This window comes from Phyllobates terribilis, unplaced genomic scaffold, assembly GCF_046119375.1.
Source record: "Phyllobates terribilis strain yellow unplaced genomic scaffold, ASM4611937v1 Scaffold_10__3_contigs__length_209671492, whole genome shotgun sequence".
Classification (NCBI taxonomy): domain Eukaryota; kingdom Metazoa; phylum Chordata; class Amphibia; order Anura; family Dendrobatidae; genus Phyllobates; species Phyllobates terribilis.
The window spans coordinates 127362129-127375612 of NW_027362770.1; positions in this window are offsets into that span (position 1 = coordinate 127362129).

A 13484-nucleotide genomic window follows, 5' to 3' on the forward strand; every position below is an offset into this window, starting at 1 on the left:
GACGAAATTCCAAAAAAAAGTGCAATTCCACCCTTGTTTTTTTGTTGTTGTTTGCTTGTTTTATTTACCATGTTCAATACATGTCAAACATGACCAGGCAATATGATTCTCCAGGTCGGTACGATTACGCAGATACCAAACATATATAGTTTTTTTTTTTTTCTAAATGGTGAAAAAAAATTCAGATATTTGTAAAAAAAATTTTGCTTCTGTTGCCATTTTCCGAGACCCGTAACGTTTTCAATTTATGGCCAATGGGGCTGTGTGAGGGCTTATTTTTTGCACCCTGATCTGATGTTTTTATCGATTTTGAGGTAGATACAATGTTTTGATTGCCTCTTATTGCATTTTTTCCGCAGTGTTGCGGCATCCAAAAAAACCCCTAATTCTGGCGCTTAGATTTTTTTCTGATGATTACTCCATGTACCGATGGTGTGAATTCATTTTACTTTTACAGACGTAGCGATAACAAAAGTGTATTTTTAACATTTTTTAGAGGCAGATGATGGCTGAACATCACAGCCATCATCTGCCAGAAAAGATGCGGCCTTGGCGTGAAATCCTGCATCAAAGTCAGTGAGCATATGATGTACCAGTATGTCATATGTCGGTAAGAGGTTAATGAGACCAGTTAACTATGGAATCTTATTGGTGATGCTCTGTAGAAAAAAAATGTAAATTAGTTCTCTCCTAGAGGAAATAAACCACTTGGAAGGGACATCTAAGGGTTTATTCATACGTCTGTTTTTCACGCATTAGTTCTATTTGTGTTTTCCATTGATTTTACTCTTGCCTAAGTATAGTCTATGGCAGGGGTCTCAAGCCCGGCTAAGTATATGGGCCGCACATAGAAAGAATGTGAATTTGAAAGGCCGCATTCTTTGCAGGATGATATGAAATTTTTAATGATACCATACTGTTTTTTGGATCACACCTTTTGGATCATTTTTTTTTTAACATTTTTGGATTTTTTATTTTATTCTTTTCAGTGGCATTCATTTTATGGGCTATAGTACAGTTTTGCATTTTTTTTACAATTTTTATTTCCTTTTTGTGTCCCCTAATTGGCCACATACAGTGATATTTTTTTCTTACAGCTAGCACCATATAGTAATTCTGATCAACTTCTTATAGTAATGTTCCCATCTCGTAGTATATTCCCCATCTTGTAGTAATGTGCCCCATCCTGGTCCCCATCTTGTAGTAATGTGCCCATCCTGGTCCTCATCTTGTAGTAATGTGCTCCATCCTGGTCCACATCTTATAGTAATGTGCCCCATCCCGGTCCCCATCTTGTAGTAATGTGCCCAACCTGGTCCCCATCTTGTAGTAATGTGCCCCATCCTGGCCCCCCATCAAGTAGTAATGTCCCCCATCCTGGTCCCCATATTTTAGTAATGTTCTCCATTCTAGTCTCCATCTTGTAGTAATGTCCTCTATCCTAGTAACCCATCTTGTAGTAATGGCCAATGCTGGTCCCTAACTTGTAGAACATTCAACTGAAAAGAATCACTGACTTCAGCTGTCCACGGGACCAGACCGCAATCATTACTGGGGCTCCAGTGCTTGCGGGCCGCAGTAAGCAGCCTCAGGGGCCGCATGCGGCCCTGGGCCGCGTGTTTGAGACCTCTGGTCTATGGTGTAGTTTAGATGTACTATTTTTCACGGACCAAGTTGTCCGCCCAAAACCGTGGAGATATGTCCCATTATTGATCTGAGTGCCGGATGAAAATCGGCAATGCAAGTCTTTGGATCTGTCAAAAAAACGTACAGCACTCGGATGCCATCCATGTGCTGTTTTTCACAGACTGCTAGATAGGAGAAAGTAAAAAAACTATTTTTACGTTTTTCATTCGAGAAAATCTGATGAAACTAAAACCAAAGTTGGATGAAATTCAGATGAAAGTATAATGAAACTCAGAACAAAATCACTTATGAAACTAGGAACGTTTTTCTCAGACTTGAAAGAAACGGACATCTGAACGAGCCCTAATGGAGCTAGCTACCTTGTATGTCAATTGTTGACTTTAATGAGCTTTGCAGTATAAGGATTTGTTAACACAAACCATATTGTTCAGCATTTTTTTAGTTGCGTTCTTTTGGGCGTAAAAAACTGTGTTTTGCAGTAGCAGCAACATAGTTGAAGTTTTATTCCCATTGTACTTTTTTTTCTTGCAATTTTTGAGCTATGGTGCTTTTTTTAAATTTCAGCATGTAAATTATTTTAAAGGTTTTGTTGCATTTTTTTATCCATTCTATTGAATGCATGAAAAAAGAATCAAGATTGCATGCAAAAAAGGATGAAAATAACGCATAATGTACGTTGTATTTTTCTTGCCAACAGTCTGTGTATTTCATGTAGAAAAAAATATAGCAAAAAAGTGTAGTGCCCCGAGGGCTCGGTCACTACAGAGGTATTGCACCTCACCCAGAGGTGTGATATCCCACTCCCGGGTAAGGATGGTGTGTGGACTGGGACTCAGTTAGCTGCATGCATCACACACACCCCATTTCCGGGGGACAGCTCAACGGTGCTCCCATTAGTACTGTAATGCAGGCACGACAGAACATGTCCCTGGCTGGAGTGGGGAGGGGGGAGGAAAACCCAGTGATGTAGGAGCAGGAGGGGACGGTTTCTGGGCATAAGTAGGAGCCCATTGGTTGCAAGTCACCTGGGCTCATACACAGTGAGGGAGGTATAAGAGGTGGGCACCATCTTAGTTCTGGGTCAGTTCAGGCAGGAGGAGAAGAGAGAGAAGGAGTTCAGCCAGAGAGGGCTGACAGGGAGCTGAGGCTTCATCTGGGCCCAGCTCCACAAGGCAGGCCTAGAGTGAAGGCCAGAGCCAGAAGAAGGGAACAGAAAGGAACAGAAACAGAAAGGAACAGAACACCAAGAGAGGCCCAGAGACACGAAGGCGGAAGGAACCCTAAGGACCCAGGAGATTGCGGGTGACGGGTTGGCAGAACAGGGTACTGGATCCCAAGTTGGTGGAGGCGACTAATCCTTAACCAAGAACCGGCGGTCGTGACTATTTACTGGTGCGACCCCTCACTACACCTACTAGAAAGGCACACCACATAGGGTCAGGGAAGTGGACACCCAGTCCTCCCAGGAGAAGTCCCGAGGCAGCTGGACAGAGGTAGTGTCACTGGTGGGGCACGGCTGACGAAAGAATAGAAGGGATTCCTGTGCCACACTCCAGAATTGCCCCGCACCACCACCACCATCATCACTCTACATTGCCCTGAGGCTATACTCCTCCCGTGGGGAGTTATCCCATTCTCTGCTGCGCACACAACACCAGCCTCAGTGGTCTGCCTCGCAGCGGCGGTTCCTCCTGACCGCAATCCATGGGTGGCGTAGTCGGACATTAATCATAAAAACCACATAAATAGACTGCCACTGGTTTGAACACCCTGAGCCACGGGACCGGGTCGCCGCCATGGTGACTACAACCCCCAGCATCCCACAAAAGGGCCCGGTTCCGGGTTCCCCACGCGGCCCAGGGGGCGTGTCAACTTTGGCGTAGTTGGCAGGATTGCGACCAACCCGCCACAAACAGGTATTGCACGCCTGAAGAGAAAGAGACTGTTTAATCGAAATTGACTATGTTGAAAAATGGCGCCCGCCCCAGCAGAACGGACGCCATAATGTGCGCGCCTAAAGACAACAGTAAGCCACCTCCCATCGTGGGCCAGGTCCCAGAATGGCGCCAAAGAAGGAGTCCGCCCCCAACAGCCATGAGTGCGGCTGTAGAGATGTCCATCAACGTGGGGGGGCTGCCCCTGAAAGTGATTGTCAGCAGATGGCCCCAAGACCACCCCCATTGGGGGCGGACAGGAAAGAAAACTGTGGGGCAGGGTGCGGTCTGGATCAGTCTGGACAGACCGCACCCGGGAATGGAAGGAACACTAAACACCATCAGCACCTTGGCCCGTAGCCTGTTGCAGGCTGAACCGCCATGCAGCCTAACAGAGTTGCTGGCATAGCTCCCCAGAGACCCGGAGCATGCGCAAGCCGCGCTAGAAGACCTGGACCGGAGGATGGTCCGGGCACAGCGGGATGTGATCTCCGGGTGGAGGGAGGAGTTGGCCCGGCAAGCCATGACCCGACCGCAGGAGGCGCTACCACCGCCCAGCCGCACGCCTGCCTCTGAGGGCGGTGAAGGTGGACTGGAGTCCGGGGACGTCGCCGCGGAGGAGGCCATAAAGACCGAGGCAGGTAACGGGGACATCACCACCCCCAGCCCTGAAACCGCGAGCATACCTCAGCCTCCCGTTGCAAGGCCCGAAGCCCCGGGAACCGCATCTGTCGCCACGCCTCCGCCGCTACCAGCTAGGCCTCAGGCTACAAGCGCTGCTGTGACGCCCCTCCCCGCGCCGTTCCCTTTAACCCCGGGCGCAATAAAGAAACAGGCGCCACAGGCCGGGTCGCAAGGCCTAGTACACCCGGGCGTCACCGCCTCACGAGCACCCCCTTCCTTGACTGCGCCACTCCCGGGCATGACCGGAAGACGCCCACCGGCCTGGTCGCAAGGCCGAGTGCCCTCGGGCGCTGCTCCCCAACCGGGGCCCCCTGCCATACTGCCCCTGGGCGCGGATCTATTCACCCAGCACACCGGCCCGGATGGACTGCCCCTTGTATGGCTGGCTGACCTGATCAGCAGCCGCCAATGGAGAGACCAGCCCCTGCGCGAACCCCTGATACCAGCTCCGGAGCCCAGAGAGATAAGCCATCCCTCACTGGAGGACGCCCAGTCCGAGTGGGACCCCACTGGAGAAAACCTGATGGGGTTCACCCAGGAAACCCGGGCGGACGCAGCACCTCAACTGGAGTCCTGCTGCCAGCAGCTGGCGACATTTGAGAGGGAGCGGCGGGAGCGACGTGTCAGGGAGGAGCGGCTCCAAGCACGGAGTGCGGAGCAGAAAAGAAGAGCCCGACAGAAACCCCGAGCTGCCAGCGGTCCCAGAGTCACTGGGACCGTGGTGAAGTTTCAGATGGATCGCGGCTGGGGCTTCATCATGGACCTTGAAACCACCGACGACGTCTTTGTGACCCGCAGGGATGTCGAGAGCCACCTGCCAGAGGGACATAGCGGACGAGACCTGTACCCTGGTGACGTGGTCACCTACACCCGGCACAAGGGCGCAAAAGGACTGTACGCCCTCCACGTCCATAGAGTGGTAGGAGAGGAGGAGCAGCACCACTGGGACCCCGAGTACCAAGAGGGCCAGGACGGGCCTGAAGACTACCCGGAAGAAGGTGCGCAAGGAGGACACCGCTACTGAAAAGTGGCAGCGCACAAATGTAAATAGTTACCCGTCAGGGTATCAGAACTGTTGTGGGACTGTTTCCACTGAAAGAGTGGTCCCCGTTGGGACTGTTACCTGTTTGAAAGTTGCCCCCTATATCCCTAATCTGGCTGGGGACTGAGAACAGCCATCCCTTTTCCCTACCAGGCCGAGGACTGAGAGCGGCCATCCTGTAAATAGTTGCGCTTCCTAAAGCGCCCCCTACTGGTTTTATAAAAAGACCGTAACGTCTACCTCGGGACAGAGAGTCCCTCACGTTTAAAAGTTTGCTGAAGTTTTTGCACTTAAAAGAAGAATGAACACCTGGTTGCAAGTTGCACCGCGGCCAGGATCCAAGAATATGTTTACTTAAAAATGTTTTATATGAAAAAGTTTTATATGCTGCTATATGATGTTTTATATGATAAAAGAGTTCCGGTAGTATTGACAATATCTAGTGAACGAAAAGTGTTGAAAAAGAGGAAAGTGTTTCCCATAAAGTGAGTTGAACAATGTCGTCTGTTTTCTAATGTAAAAATGTTTGAAAAAGTTTTGCATGTCTTGTAAATTAATTGTCTTTACTCTTTTCCAGCCCGAGGACGTGCTGTGGTTTACCGGGGGGGAATGTAGCGCCCCAAGGGCTCGGTCGCTACAGAGGTATTGCACCTCACCCAGAGGTGTGATATCCCACTCCCGGGTAAGGATGGTGTGTGGACTGGGACTCAGTTAGCTGCATGCATCACACACACCCCATTTCCGGGGGACAGCTCAACGGTGCTCACATTAGTACAGTAATGCAGGCACGACAGAACATGTCCCTGGCTGGAGTGGGGAGGGGGGAGGAAAACCCAGTGATGTAGGAGCAGGAGGGGACGGTTTCTGGGCATAGGTAGGAGCCCATTGGTTGCAAGTCACCTGGGCTCATACACAGTGAGGGAGGTATAAGAAGTGGGCACCATCTTAGTTCTGGGTCAGTTCAGGCAGGAGGAGAAGAGAGAGAAGGAGTTCAGCCAGAGAGGGCTGACAGGGAGCTGTGGCTCCATCTGGGCCCAGCTCCACGAGGCAGGCCTAGAGTGAAGGCCAGAGCCAGAAGAAGGGAACAGAAAGGAACAGAAACAGAAAGGAACAGAACACTAAGAGAGGCCCAGAGACATGAAGGCGGAAGCAACCCTAAGGACCCAGGAGATTGCGGGTGACGAGTTGGCAGAACAGGGTACCGGATCCCAAGTTGGTGGAGGCGACTAATCCTTAACCAAGAACCGGCGGTCGTGACTATTTACTGGTGCGACCCCTCACTACACCTACTAGAAAGGCACACCACATAGGGTCAGGGAAGTGGACTCCCAGTCCTCCCAGGAGAAGACCCGAGGCAGCTGGACAGAGGTAGTGTCACTGGTGGGGCACGGCTGACGAAAGGATAGAAGGGAGTCCTGTGCCACACTCCAGAATTGCCTGGGGTTTGATCGAGCCCCCTGCCTGGTGGACGCAGCACGGCTCGGGTGGTCCTATCGGTGCACAAGTGACCTGGATGAGAACTGTGAGTAAAGAACCTAAACTGCAACACCTTGTCTCTGTGCTTTCTCACCGCGTCAGCACTACTAGTACTGGGACGCCCCGCACCACCACCACCATCATCACTCTACATTGCCCTGAGGCTATACTCCTCCCGTGGGGAGTTATCCCATTCTCTGCTGCGCACACACCAGCCTCAGCGGTCTGCCTCGCAGCGGTGGTTCCTCCTAACCCGAATCCACGGGTGGCATAGTCGGAAATTAATCATAAAAACCACATAAATAGACTACCACTGGTTTGACCACCCTGAGCCACGGGACCGGGTAGCCGCCACGGTGACTACAATCTCCAGCATCCCACAAAAGGGCCCGGTTCCGGGTTCCCCACGCGGCCCAGGGGGTGCGTCAAAAGCACTGTGTGAACACACCCTAACTGGTGATATTAGCCAAGCCAGGCAGCCATCTTCGAAGAGTTGTTTCTGGGGAATTGCCTTTGCTCTTTGTAGGCCAAAAGCTGATTGCATCACCTCTGATTGTGAAGGTGTTAAACTGAGAAGTGACTACTATTCTTTACGCTAAGGCTATGTGCCCACGATGCAGAAATGCTCAGGATTTTTTCCTGAGCGTTTCTGCATCTCCCTGGCAGAAAAAAACGCATGAGGATTGTACATGCGTTTTCCTGCCAGGGACATGCGGAAATGGAGCGTTATTCACTGACATTTCTGCATGCGGATTGACAAGTGTAGCGCCCCGAGGGTTTGGTCGCTACAAAGGTGTTGCATCTCACCCAGAGGTGTGATTTCTCACTTCCAAGTAAGGATGGAGTGTGGCTCAGGACCCTAACACCCACATGCACTACACCACACTTCCGGGGGACAGGGCGACAATGCTCCCGGGTGTGAGCACAACTGTCCCTGTCCCTGGCTGGAGTGGGGGGAGGGAACACCTAGAAAGGGGGAACCCGGTAGTGTGTGGGTGGGGAGAGTAGATCCAGGGTGCACTGTATAGAGGAGTATATATCTTAGAGTCAGGGAGAAAGAGAAGAGTAGTAGAAGGAGAAAGAAGTAGAAAGTGGGAGGGAGCAGAGGCTCTGCATGGGCTCTGCTCCGCAGGCAGGCCAAGTCTCAAGGTCTGGTCCTGGAGTAGAGGAACGGAGAGGAGAGGAATGGAGGAAGCTCTAGGAGAAGACCGAAGGGACCCCAGGGGTGCTGACCGGCCAGCCGCCACCGCACGCCCGCCGCTACAAAAGTAGGGAGGTCAGGCCAAGAAAAGGGAACCGGATCCCTCATCTAGTGGAGGAGAGCAACTACCCTCAGCTAGCAACCGGAGGCCGTGGCATTGTACATGCACGGCCCCTCACTACACCCGTTAGGAAAGCACAACATAGGACCCAGGGAAACGGAACATACGTTTGCCCACCAAGGCCCGAGGCAGCTGGACAGAAACGTGGTCAATTGTGGGGTACGACATGCCAGAGAAAGGACACACGAAGGGGGTCCTGACAAGCACTCCAAAGGTACCTGGGAGTTGGCCGAGCCACTCTCCTGGTGAGCACAGCCCGACGTGGGCAGCCATAATCTGCAGAAGTGGCTTGGAGTGTAAAACTGTGAGTAAAGACCCTGGACTGCATCACTGGACTCTGAGTCATTATTGCTGCTCCCGTGCACCATCACCCCCACCATCTGCACTCACTGCCCTGAGGCTATACTCCTTCTGTGGGGAGTTATACTACCCTTGGCTGCGCACACAACATCAGCCTTAGCGGTCTGCCCCGCAACGGCGGTTCTCAGTGACCGCAATCCACGGGTGGCGTAGTCGGACATTTAAGTATTACAAAACCCAAATAAACAGATCCGCCACTGGTTTGACCACCCTGAGCCACGGGACCGGGTCGCCGCCACGGAGACTACAACCCCCAGCATTACACAGAGACTCGGTTCCGGGTATTCCCCTACACACACGGCCCAGGGGGCGCATCACAAGCGCTTTCCAAGCGATTAGCATCACTTGGAAAGTGCTTGTGACAACTAGGTCACACTATATAAATCCATGCAAACGGCATGGATTTATATAGTGTGACCCGAGAGAGTGGTAAAAATAAAAAAATAAATATATACTTACCTTCCGATGGTCCGCGCTGGCTTGTTTCGCTCGGTCCCGGCTGCCGGCAGCAGTAGATTGAAAGACCTGCCGACGTCCGCGTCACGTGACCCGTCACACGACTCTGACGTCAGCGCAGGTCCTTCAATCCACGGCAAAGTGCCGGGAAGCAAGGAGGAGCGCAGCGCGGGCCGCCAGAAGGTAAATATACATTTATTTTTTATTTTATTCTTTTTTTACAGCTTTTTTAATGGTACCTGGGTGTGCATGAGACTCTCCTCTCATCTACACCCGGGTACCATCTGCACATTAGAACGCTTGGATTACGCATCTACATATACAGTGATGCGTAATCCATGCGGTCTAATGCAAGTCAATGGCGGCGAAGACGCAGCACTTCCGCAAAATAATTGGTAGTGCTGCGTTTTTTTCCGCAATGATAATCCGCAGCGGAAATTTCCGCAGCATGTGCACAGCACATGCGGATTATCATTGGGGAACATTGCTGCCCTTCTACCATGCATTTTTAATGCGTTTCTGCACCGTTTCCGCAGCTGCAAAAACGCTGCAGAAACGCATTAAAAACGCATCGTGGGCACAGCCTAACACACTTTTTTGCCTGTGCTCCTGTTCTTTGCACTAAGAATCACCTTTATTGTAGCTACCCTTTACCTCTAGTTTTACCTCATTTTTTTCACTGATTTCCAATTCCAGGTTCTATTCAGGAGCAGAGATGAGCGGTGCGATCAGCTGACGAATGACTCTGAGACTAGTTTCATGAAATTTGCAGGTCTGCACAAAATCGAGCACGCTGCGCTGGCCGCTATTTAACACATTATAAATGCAATCAGGTGTGGCCAGGAAGTCTTCCCTATAATGCCCTGCAGCTGTTACAAATTGTCTGCATTGTACAAAAAAAAAAATATATATATACAGTACAGACCAAAAGTTTGGACACACCTTCTCATTTAAAGATTTTTCTGTATTTTCATGACTATGAAAATTGTACATTCACACTGAAGGCATCAAAACTATGAATTAACACATGTGGAATTATATACTTAACAAAAAAGTGTGAAACAACTGAAAATATATGTTATATTCTAGGTTCTTCAAAGTAGCTACCTTTTGCTTTGATGACTGCTTTGCACACTCTTGGCATTCTCTTGATGAGCTTCAAGAGGTAGTCGCCGGAAATGGTTTTCACTTCACAGGTGTGTCCTGTCAGGTTTAATAAGTGGGATTTCTTGCCTTATAAATGGCTTTGGGACCATCAGTTGTGTTGTGCAGAAGTCAGGTGGATGCACAGCTGATAGTCCTACTGAATAGAATGTTAGAATTTGTATTATGGCAAGAAAAAAGCAGCTAAGTAAAGAAAAACGAGTGGCCATCAAAACAATTCATGGAGGGAGTGGCTGTGTAGTATTACAAAGGCACACAGATGGGGCTTGCATGGGAAGCCAGTCACACAGATACGTGTGATGCACAGTGTCTGGCTTACAGTCTATTAATGACACCCATAATTTTAAATCAAGCGCAATATATGTGCACCCCACAAGACAGGAGGTGAGCAATTACCTTTTCACACAGGGCCCTGTAGATTTGGATTTCTTTTTCCCTTAATAATAAAGACACATATATATGTATAGACTGCTGCACACAGTCCTACACACTGCTGCACACAGTCCTACAAACTGCATACCCTGTGTACATCACCACACATCATGTGACTTGTCACCTTGTCACCACAGCCGACTCCTGACGGCACACCGGACTACTGGGCACTACCACTTAAGCCCACAAGTCCCATAGCATGCAACAAGCCCTTGACCACTCCCTTTTTGTGGGACACAAATCCCCAGTCTGTGCGTATATTGGCCTGGGCCATGGGATAGTTCTTGGCATCTCCATGGATACACCTTACCCCCAACCCAAAGACATGCGGAAGTGTGTCCCTTTCCAGGGTTACCAAACTCCCTGAGTCCCAAAGTCCCATCACTTGGACACCGTTCACAGTGACCTGGCATGCCTGAGGTTCCTCGCCAGGATGAGGAACAACACTGCAGGTAGGATAGGCGAAGGAGGCATTGTGTGGGTCAATGCTGCAGTGCACCGGCCCCCAGAATTGTGGACCCAGGTTCTCCCCTTCACAACTCCACTTCAACAGACAGCTTCCAGCTCTCAGGACTCCATCGAGATGCACTAGCGACGCCATATCACCGAAGCAATGTCACCTTCCAGTAGGACAGCTCCTCCATGCTTCCAGACTGTGTTTGCAATGCTATACCTGCCTTTATCCAGGACATCCAATCCTTACACTACAATCACTTGCCCTTTCTGGGATTTCACACCCGTATTTCATCCACCAATTGTAGGGGTAAACTCTCCCCGGTAGGAGTTAGGCATTAGGCCTTAGATAGTGTTCACACATGCAATGCAGTTTTGGCCCAAACAAGTGCAGTTTTTATTGCTTTCCATAAGTTGCACAGCACCAAAAACAAACTCATAAACATAAATTCCTAGCCTTGTCCAGGCGCTAACTAAACAGAACAGGCCCTGGCTACTCATACGCAGCTTAACTAGCCCTAATTCGGTCAAACGAAACAGCTATTGTCCATAGCAACCACTGATACTTGCAGTTCCCTGCACACAGCCTGTGCATTTAATCATGATCACATATGTCAGTGCAGGCTCACTCTAACAGATTACAGTCCTTTCTCCCGGAGCAGAATTCATACACAGAAAAGGCACAATCCCACCAGTATATAACCTAAAGAAAACTATGAAGGAGCAGATGATCCAAATACAATAGGGAAGGGTGCAGACATGCTATACTAACTCCAAACTCAGAATTTCACACAGCAGCTCAGTGTGTTAACTCTTTATGCTCTATATCCATGACATCAGATGTCACTCCTGGGAATAACCCCCACAAAATGAGGTTATTGATGCACACAGCACCAATCCTTAGCTTCACACATGTGGCACTTCACTGAATCTAGAGTTAGGACTGTTCCATGGGGTTTGCCGTGACGTGGCGGGGTGGCTTTTACATTATTTTGATCAAAATTTATGTTAACTATATACCCTTTATTATTTATCATTATTTTTACGCACTGTGCGGATAATCCATTTACTTTTAGGTATTTGTGTATTTTGCTTTTGTCTTTGTTTTTTTTCTGTCTAATGGCCTTATGTGAACATGCATTTACATTTTGCATGCACATCAATTTTCATTTCAGTTCAGACTCCCAGGTTTTTTCTTTGTAGTCTAATGTGTTTTAGTGCATATAAGGGTGTGACCGCCCTGTGTCTGAGCTGAAAGGTTCATTCTACCTCTCAGGTCCACGCTTCTACTAAAGGTTCAGTCTCTCTGACCTTATCCATAGGTATGTCACAAATGGTAGGGTTTTAATATTAGAATTAGGACTGTCCCATGGGGGTTGCCGTGACATGGCGGGATGGCTTTTACATTATTTTGATCAAAATGTATGTTAACTAAATACTAGTGTTGAGCGAGCACTAAAATGCTCGGGTGCTCGAAGCTCGGGCCGAGCTCACTGTTATACTCAGGTGCTCGACCCGAGCAACGAGCCCAATGTTAGTCTATGGGAGACCCGAGCATTTTTGCGGCGGCACCCCCGGCAGTCTGTAGAAAGCCTAAAAAGTGCCCAAAACGATAGTGACAGTGCTCAAATGACATGGGGACAGCATGGGGATCGCCCCAGGAAGCATTTCTGACCCCCAGGTCACTGCTGTCAACAACGTGGTCAGAGGTATTAAGCCACTTTTACAGGCTCACAATAAAACGCTCAAAAACTAAACTGAAACTGTTTCCCTGTGAAATATGTTAAGGAACATCCTTTCCAGGGTAAAGACTTGTGTATAAGGTAAAATAAATAACCAAAAACAAAAATACTCCTCCACACCTTGGGCTATGTTCACAAGTAGCATTTTTTATGCGTTTTTGCACTTTTGTATTGCTTTCAACCGTGACAAATTCATTCACCGGGAAATGTCATTTTAACATTTTACAACCTTATCTGGCCATGTGCTGTGTGACACATGCATACAGTGCTGAAAAGACATGGGAACAGCATGGGGAAGACCCTGGAAGCATCTCTGACACCTAGGTCACTGCCTAAAAGTGTGCCCATCAGAAGTGATCCTTTCCGCATCAGAAAATGCAGACTTGCAACTATCCCTGTGCAAGTCCTTGTCCCAGGACAGTGTTCAATTGTACCTCCCCATTCCTTGCAATGCAAGCGCAAATATTCAGCCAACCACCCACCCACCCGCAGGCTGCAATACTATACTGCTAGCTTGCACTTGAAATGGGGCCTTTTAGTTTGGAGGAGGCCGAAGCTGGCCACTACCTCATGGCTGCTTCGGCAGCGAGGTCTCTATACTCAGTCCCCAGCAGCCACTATTTGTTCCAGTAACCTTCCCCACACTTTTCTTAGTCTGGCCTGCTCTAGGGCAGCATTGGACGAGCCCACCAGACAACAAGACTCCTCCGGTGGGCCCTGGCTTCTCCATCAGGGGAGTTGAGAGTGCCAAGGTGAGGAGCATGATGATGAT